The sequence below is a fragment of the Danio rerio genome, chromosome 9 (assembly GCF_052040795.2).
Source record: "Danio rerio strain M-AB ecotype USA chromosome 9, GRCz13ab, whole genome shotgun sequence".
In the NCBI taxonomy this organism is placed as follows: Eukaryota; Metazoa; Chordata; class Actinopteri; order Cypriniformes; family Danionidae; genus Danio; species Danio rerio.
The window spans coordinates 14,557,319-14,567,160 of record NC_141029.1 but is presented as its reverse complement, the minus strand read 5'-3'; the positions used below and the strand labels follow the sequence as shown (position 1 = coordinate 14,567,160).

General features: G+C 35.3%; 1 protein-coding gene across 6 annotated transcripts in view; it reads left to right on the top strand.

Annotated features, from left to right (window-relative positions):
- Positions 1-625: 625 nt before the first annotated feature.
- Positions 626-9,842, top strand: part of raph1a (Ras association (RalGDS/AF-6) and pleckstrin homology domains 1a) — a 150,431-nt gene continuing 141,214 nt past the window's right edge. For 4 of the 6 annotated variants that reach the window (XM_087266612.1, XM_087266617.1, XM_087266610.1 and 1 more), the window contains exon 1: positions 626-858. The gene's annotated coding sequence lies outside the window, so the exon portion shown is untranslated. 6 annotated transcript variants of the gene reach the window in all.

Sequence of the window (9,842 nt, the reverse complement as noted above, 5' to 3'; positions counted from 1 at the left end):
TGATGATAAAGGGACTAAGCCGAATAAATTAAAGTTTAAATTAACCAATATAAATTGTTTGTAATAATTTTGCAGAACTTTTTTTTTTTCCAAAAGCCTTCAGAATATAGATATTTAAAAAAAGTTTGGTGTAGGTAAGAGCTGCTGAAGTTCAGATTTCGGGCACACTGCATGAAAAAGAAAACAAAATCTACACAAATGGATCAAGTGTGACCATAGGGACACTAAAATAATCCCATTGACCCCAAACTGTGCACACGATTTAACTATTACATTAGCAATACTTTCACTTAAAATATCAATGCAATATTAAAACTATTATGGATTTAAATGAAATAAAAACAGATAACGCTTCGTAAATACTGTGATGAACGCCAAAACGTTACTTTGTTATAAACCTATGGCTATTGCACCCCCAAAATGTCCTATACAGTATAGTCTTATAAGCTGTTATTGAAAACACGGCTCAAAATGAAATGCCTATCCTGATTTTTTTTCAATGGTAGAGCCATTGTGTCAAAAAGGCAAGTGAGTCGTATTTCCATTCCTTGCATGACGTCACAACGGGTAGGGCGCAATCACATGGATTTCGGGGCTGGACAGGAAACGGAGACGCCAGGAACGCGCATCGCTCCGCAGCTCAGAACGGGAATGGAAGCGGGAGAGAAACGGGAAGCTCGCTCGTCTCGTCTTCACTCAGAAATATAAGCGGTCACGAGCAGCGAACCCCCGGTTGAGACAGGAGTGCTTCTGGGATTGTGTCTCTGGATTTGCGCAACACACCAGCGGCTTTTCCCCATTGTTACCGTTTCCTTCGGACAAGACAGAAGCCGCAGGAGCGTCGGCTGGTTTGCGACAGTAAGCGCTTCTCTTTATTACTGATGCACGCGAGCTGTTTCACAAATAAAGCCGTTAATGAGGCGAACACGAGCACGGCTTGTGTGTTGGACGCTGGCGGCTTATTATTGGCATGTTATCTGGAGATACACAGAGGAAAATCCAGGGAACAGCCCTGAAATTCAGACAGCTGTGCAGTGACTTCATGTCTGAATACACGGACTGCTCCCTGGATATTTTTATGTGAAAAAAGCAGTATAGTCTATAATAAAACACCGAGACTATGAATGAAATCTTTAGAGGATGCCAATTTGTCAGCTTTTGTCGTAGGAATAGCAATGAGAATGGAGAATCCGGAATAAAGGGGCGAGATAAATCAGTCTGTCAGAGAGGATGAGGTGCATCTCCATCTATCTGAATGCATGTCGGCTGTTGAGGGGGGCTGAGATGTTAAACCTCATTTGATAAAAGGCATCTGCGTTTATAGCATTTGTATTTTATGCGAGCATGCTGGTTTCTGCTGCTATATGCGTTTTTTACCCTCATTGTACCTGGTGGAGTGTGTTCTGCAGTAACACATACTGCAAACAGATGAGCTGTTGCCAAATTGGACCTCCCCTCCTCTCTCTCCCTCCCTACACACACACACACACACACACTGATATATTGAGGCTCCACCCTTTGCCATGACAGCTGTGGGTTTAGTGCCAGTCTTGGTGCCCGTTCAGTGGAGGCCCGTTTTCAAATATGCTTGTGTGAGTTTGATTCTTCTATCTAGCAGGAGCCGAACATCAGTGTATGTTTATATCAGAGGCTTCATGTTAAAGTCAGTCTCTGGATATTCATTGTCACATTATATGGGGTATGCTGTCAGCCCATCACAATGAAACCTGTCATTTTTCAGTTTGGTTTTCGGCATATAAATAATAAAACAATTCATGGAACTGAGAAAAAATGTTAAATGTTGGAGACCAAGTTTTTACCAACACAAAACAACTTTTTTTAAACGTTATTTTTAAAATTAAAATTATAATTTAATTTGACAGTAACTAATTTGAAAGTGAAAGCAATAACTTTATTAATGTCTTTTTGTTTAAACTTTATATTCATCAAATAAAAGAAAAAAAAGAAAAATATTTCTAATTTAGCAAAATGTCTTTTTCATTTTACATTTTACATTTACATTTTTAATCACAATTTATTTCTTGAGCAGCAAATCATCATTTAGGTATTTGAAACGCATTGTAGACTTTTGAATCATGATGAAAGACGCTGATGACTTAAGCAGAAACACACTTTACTGAGACTTAAGAATAAGAATTATATAAAATAATTATATGTACTGCTTACACTGTTAGCGATTTTTGTAAATTATACACTTTGTAGCTGTAATATGAACTCTATTTTACTGTAGGACAGAAATGCAGTATGTTACTGTATTTTACTAATTTGAGATTTAATTTTGTAGTCAAGCTTCAGCTCAATAATCTGTATCGTAGCTTCTTGCTAGAATGCAGTGTTAGTTAAAGAAAAGGAACTGAAAAAAATAGTAACTTAAACATTTATACAATTTTTTATTAATATTCAGAAATAAAGCACATTTTTCTCTAGAGCAAACAGTAAACGGAAATAAAATTATCTTACCTTTCTGTAAACAAGTTGAACTCAAATTAGGGAGATGGTGTAGCTTATTTAAAAAAAAATAAATGACTATAAAAATACAGAACACTCAGCAAACTAACATGGCTGAAACAATTCTGAAATTGTACTTTGCTGTTGCTTGCTTCTAGTTTGAGTGTCACTGGCAATACTTTGACTTTTTGGCAAGACACTCCTCATATTATGAAAGGTAAATCCTGACAATTTTAAATAAATCAAATAAACAATGGAAATGAAAATGAAAATCAGATTAACAATTTCATTTTAAAACACTGTTCGCAAAATATCTGCCAAAATTGAAAATGAAATGAAATTATTTAATTTTCATTTTCATTTCCACTTTGACAACACATCGACCCTGTCAAATTGATAATTAAAACGAAGTTGCCAATTTAACATTTCATTTTTACTGCATTTCCACGTCAAGACTGCCAATATTAAAATGAAAGGCCAAACTGAAAAATAAAATGCAAACACAATTTTTACAAAGCGTGTTATTATTGTTCACGCTATAATAGTGACACATTTCAAATGAAAATGTAAATTTAATCTTTCCTTTTATTGACACTTTTTCATTTCAGTTTTCATTTTCGATTTCATTTTCAACTTCAAGCTGTATGCAAAGCCTATGCTAATCAGTGGGAGGAGCGTATTCAAGTGACGTCGAGTGCTTTCACACACAGAGCCGGAGAGCAGAAGCACGGTTTTGATGGAACGGGGATGGGACAGCGTGAGTTACTAGTGTAAATACAGTATAACAGAAGTAAAATGGCAAAAACTGCGAAAGTGCCTTTAATTATAAAGTGTGCTCACATTTCTAAGGACTAAACTGACTACAGGAGAGATTTTTGTTTTGGTTCTGTCGATGTAATTTGCAGATGATCCCTAACACTGCGTGCATGACTGTCTGGCGAATATCAAACCTAAAATCAACTTTACCGAGCTGATTTAGCTGTCTTTCAAAGATTTTAGTATCAACAAGTTGTTAACTTTACAGGACCTAATACAATATACTATACATATACCACCGAGGAAGCCCGCGACTCCTGCTGCGGGACGGAAGTTTGACGTTTGGTTCTCCTGTGTCCCCTGTTCCTCTTGCTGTACCAATGCAGCAGCTGCTTCAAGTAAAAGCTGACTAACAGTTTTTGCCATTTTACTTATGTTATACTGTATTTACACTAGTAACTCACGCTGTCCCATCCCTGTTCCATCAAAACCGTGCTTCTGGCAGTTACTGGCAAACTGCTGCAAGTAAGTTACTGCAGATTCTACAGGAAATTAGTAAACAGTGTAGATCTAGATTACACCCGAAAGATCTTTAGTGTAGTGTTCAAATCACCATTCAGATTAGGGAAGCACAATATATAGTTTGAGCATCGATATTGCAATGTGAGTGTCTGCTATAGTCAAATTGAAAGATATGGAAGGTTGAGTTGGGATTATGGATGACCAGAAACCACAGGTCAAAACACATCAGATTTGTGTAGACTGCAAAATTTAAGCATAATAGAGTGAAAGTTAATTATCTGCATTGGTTTTAAGACACGTGACTGTGTGAGCATTTTAAGAGAGTTCAAAGCATTTTAATAGAGCATAAGGAAATTTAATAAAGATTAATTTATTTAACAATTTATATGATAAAGACTATGCATTGTTAATTAACTTTTCAATTTCTGTAGCCGAATGCTGTTTGACTCTCCCCAGAATACTATAAATCACTGTTTATTTCACTTTAATATTTGATGCATTGTGTTTATTTTTGATTGTATTTTGTTTATTATTTGTACATAATAAATTACATGAAAGTATTTTTATTTTTCACACCCCTATAAAGCCATCCTAATTAATCTAAAGTTTTTGCAAAAAGAGTTATTTAAGTCATCTGGTGAATCTAGCAAAATATTTCATTATATCGCAAGAGAAAAAAAAATTAATGTCAAAAATTTTCAATATTATTTCTGGTGCATGTTTTAGACTTTAGGCTTTAATTGAAGGCAAAGAATTTGCAACCAATAAAAAGTAATTAGATTTATGATTATTATTCTGTCCAATTACTTTTGAACCCTTAACAAGTGGGAGGCACATATGCAAACTGTTGTAATTCCTACACCCTTCACCTGATTTAGATGTAAATAGCCTCAAATTAAAGCTTACAGTCTCCAGTTAAAGCACATCTTTGTTTAATTTGGTGTATAGAGCCAAAATTTTACAATTGTGTCGATGTCCAAAAATTTATGGACCTAACTATATATACACACATTTATACAACAGTTCTGTCTAGATATCGAATCTGATTGGCTGATAGCCGTGATATATTTAAGTTATATCAGCATCCGTACAGCCTCTTTTACCCTTTGTGTATAACTCTGCCCAAATACAGCCAGCAACAAGCAGACACTAACGTACAGTTTGACAAATATTACTGCTGTTAGACAACCAAATATATTTTTGAGGCTTTTTTAGTCGAGAAAGTAGTTGTTTAGATTGCAACTATGCAGTTTTTTTGCAAGAATAGTGCCTATTTTCAAATATTTACAATTTCTAAGCGCTCGTTGGTGGAGGTTGACAATGTCTATTCACAAGATGGTGCCAGAACCGCATAATAAACCCTTGCTCAGTGTGTTCTCTTGAGTGCAAATTAAAAAGCTCAAAAAACGGAAGCTTCGTGGTTTTTAAGGTGGACCGGATAGAGTCAATAAGAAGCTGCGAATAAGAAGCTGGATTCAGCCTTGTCCCTCCCTATCGCAAACACAACAGCAGTCTGGTGAGAAATCTCTGTAGACGGATGGCATTTCATGTCACATTCAGCTTTATAATCTTAAAATGTGAGCAAAATCATATCAACCCACGCCTCCCACTAGTGCTGATATACAGCCATAGCACACTGCTACGAGTGTGATATTGCTTATATATATATATTGGATCGTGATCAAATCACAGTGCAGATCTTTTTGTATGGCTTTTATGCTACATTAACAGTAGATAGAAGAACAGGCTTATGCTCTAATGAATGCATCTTTAATGATATCAGTATATGCATAGAGGCAAGAGGACGGGAAGAACTTAAATGAACCTAAATGTATCATTGGCATACAGGAAATGTTCAAGCCAGCTCTTTGCCTCAGAAATTGGAAGCTTTACTGTGCTCTCTGCTGCTGCTGGTAATGCACTAAACTTGAGATTTATACTTCAGCTCAGAGTGCTGTTGCTTCAGTCTAATCCAGTGGGAGGAACAGTAGAGAATGTGTTGAGAAGCGATGCAAAACAATGAAATAGTTTAGCTTTTTATGTAAGCATAACAATGAGATGTTTTTTTTTTCAATGTTGCTATTTCTGCAAGACCTTTCCTCTAGAATGTGTGTGAATTAGTATGAGAGTTCATTTTTATTACCATTCGCTCGCATATGTGCAGCAGTAGGCCAGTGTCCATCCCCACCGGATGCCTCTTTCTAGAGCTGGCCTACTATAGCAGAATGACGTCAGGGCATTGTGAAAGTAGGGTGGATGCTGGCTGTGTGTGGACCCTTGAGTCCAGATGCAGAGTCCAGCAGCCTGGATCTTTTTCCTCATTGACAGATCCTTTGTTCTAAGTGATTGTAACTGAGTGCATGATAAAGATCCAGCAGCTTCTCTGTGGTGCTGACCTTTGAGGTATGGGCAGATAAAATATATGATGGCTCACACGGCGCCCCCTGTCTCTCGACGTGCTGAAACTGGAGACTACACTGAAAAAAATTATTCATTGCATTTATTTAATTTTATAAAGTTAAGTGGTCAGGGCGGTTTAGTGGTTACTAGCGCTGTTGCCTCACAGCAAAAAGGTCACTAGTTCGAGCCTTGGCTGGGTCAGTTGGCATTACTGTCTGGAGTTTGCATGTTCTCCCCATGTTACATGTGCTAGTGGTGAATTGGGTAAGCTAAATTGTCTGTAATGTATGTACAGTATGTGAATGAAAGTCTATGGGTGTTTCCCAGTGATGGGTTGCAGCTGACGGGCATCTGCTGGGTAAAAACATATGCTGGAAAAGTTGGCGGTTTAATCTGCTGTGTTGACCCCTGATTAATAAAGCAACTTTGCAAAGGAAAGAAAGTGAAATAAATAAATGACGTTAAGTGACTTCAAAAAAAATATTTTTAGCTGAATTTAAACAAACAAATTAAGTTGAACATTACTACATTTAATTTGCCTGTTTAAATTAAGCCATTAGACACTGTTGTAAAGATCCTCCACGAATTGTTTTCAAACAAGCTCCTAATGTGCGACAAATGATAGTGAGAGCAGATCAAGGTTCCGATCGGTCGGATAATCCTTTCTCAGTCCCTGAAGGTATAACTATAGATGTGGTCAATGCGCACAGTGTAATTTTACAACCAAATGTCAGTTTTTTAGTCATCCCCATTCAGGTAAGCAATTAAAGATTAAAGGTGTGATTTCATGCAACACAAAAAATGTGATCTATATGATTAAATGTCCTTGTGGTTTAGCCTATATAGGTAAAACAAGACGGTGTTTAAAAACACAAATTGCTGAACACAGAAGTAATATACGATTAAACGATCAACGAAATCTTATCGCCGTTCATTTTAATGCATTGAAACATAACCTTGCGACGTTGCGATATATTGGCATTGAACAAGTGAAGGTGCCGAGAAGGGGTGGCGATATTGACAGACTTTTATTACAGAGGGAAGCCATTTACACACTAAACACTTTATCTCCGAGAGGTTTGAATTTGGATTTTGATTTAAAATCCTTTTTGTAAGTGTATTTGCATTCTATATTGTTGTATACTTTTCCCAGAGATGGGTTGCGGCTGGAAGGGCATCCGCTGTTTAGAGACTTGCTGGATAAGTTGGTGGTTCATTCTGTTGTGGCGACCCCGGATTAATAAAGGGACTAAGCTGACAAGAAAATGAATGAATGAATTGTTGTATACTATGTACATAATGTTTTTTGCCCCTAGGTCTACTGGCCTTGTGTTTGATTGATGTGATTTTGTGCAGGTGTGATGCGCTATATCTATTTAGCCTATAGAATACTGTCTCCGAGGAAGTCTAAAGTGAGAATTTGTATTTGTATTTTAAATGTCTGTTTGTAATGGTATGTATGTTTTTCATATTGTTAGATGTATATTATTGTATGCAAATGTTCCTGTTTACCGGCTCATTAGCTGATTGTGATAATTGACTGCAGGTGCTGTGTAGAACTGTTTGACTATTTCTGGAGTACTTCTATTTGCAATGCTTTACCTGATGAAGACCATAACGGTCGAAACTTTGTGATATTGTGATATTGACATTAAAATTTTTTTTTGAGAGCTTAAGTGGCAGTGTGCCGATTTACTTTGAATCTTTTGCTACTAATGTTTTAATTAAGCCCATATAAATTGTTTGCAACCATTTTGCAAAGATATTTTTTTTCAGTGTAGGCTTCTGCCGGTTTCAAAATGTTTCTTGTTGTGATTAATTGTTGACAATTATATCACAATATATGGAATTATCGTAATAATGACCTAAGCTGAAAAAACTTAAACTGCTATAATAGTAACCAAAATAAATTGGTTTATTGCAAATTATTGCTTTTTTAAACAAAGTAAAACATGGATCACTTTACAATGAAGTCTCATTAGTAAACGCCTCTTAATGGATTAAAATTAACTGTGAGAAATAGCCATATAATTATGGTTATTGGTTAAAGTTAATAAAAATTATATTCACTTAAAATAAGAAACTGAATTAATTATTTATTAACTCAGTTTAATAAATCAATGACAACTTTTGTTTTTAAAGCATGATTAAGCATTAACTAAGAAATTAACAGAATCTAAAGGCCTGTGCACACTAAGATGTTTTTTGCCTGTGTTTTCCGTCGACGTTTAACGAGTCGTGACTAAATAAAGGGCGTCAATGTGATCGTGCACACTAACTCGCAAAACTCTTCTGCTCGACGGCAATGAAAAATCCCTTGAGTTTAAATCCGGAAAAACATCTTGAAAATCGCTGACGATAAACGCAAACGAAAAGCGTTTCAGTTTGTAGGAGCCTTAAGATTAATAAATGCTTTTGCGGTTGTCATTACACTGATTTTATTTAAATTACCTCATGTTAACAAATACATAATTTTTTTATTGATTTTTAGTTAAATTAGCTGATGTTAACAAAAGGAACCATACAGAGATAACGAACAAAAGTAAACATTTACAGAATCTTCAATCTCGAAGGCCAGATTAACATGTGAAAATATTCATGTTTTATAATAAATTGCCTATTAAGTTTTCAGATTGGTTGCTGTTGAACACCACTGCCGATACAACAGTCTGAATATCCTTCAAAGGCACTCTAAAATGTTAAATAATTAATAAATTATGATTCGTTGTACTTCAAAGTGCCCACTCTGTATCAATACTGTGCATGTTCACTATCACATTATTTTGAATTATTGATTATTTTCAGTAGGCCTGGGTGGTGTGATGGTATATATCATTACTGTGGAATGAAATGTGTAGCATTAACACATTTTTTAGTCTTTGTATATTGTGAAATGTAAATAGTTGTGCCAATTGCTATATATTTTTAACAAGAAGTGATCACTTATTTCAGTATTTAAACAAGAATTGTAATTGTTGACATTTTTTAAGGAAAAACATTTAGATTTTTTTCATGTTTATATTTTAATAAGGAAGTTTTATTATTGTTATTATTGTTTTATTATTTTTTGTTATACTTACATGGGACATATTTCATATCTGTAAGATGTTACTTGATAAATTTATATAATAAATAAAAATATATAAAGTCTGTCCACATAAAACTATTAAACGTGACACAATGAATGTGTTGCTCATCTAGTTATATTTTGTTTACTATATTTATATGATTAAAAATAAGGTACAAAATAATCAAATAGAATAAGTCCTTTTTGTGTTTATATTCATGCTTGTTTATTATATAAAAACCTTTTTGTAAATGTTTTGGAATAACTACCCTTTAAGAAAACTATTCTGTAAAATATATTGTTACCTTGAAATAAAATTTCTCATACCATGAAATAAAATTTTGGTCATACCGCCCAGCCCTAATTGGCATATGTCTACTGATGATGACTGTGTGGGTCTTTGTCTACTGGAGATGACTGTGTGGCTCTTTGCACGAATAGGAAATGGGCAGCTAGGATGAAAGGGAGTGAAAGGATTTAAATTAATAGCATCCCACTAGTCTCGGACGAAAGGACGTCCTTTGTTGGGGCAGGTCAAGCTTGTGCATCAATCTTAGAGTACACGTATGTACAATATTGCTAATGTTTCGTAAGTGAGGGAGTATTCCGTGCCAACTTTAATCAGCAT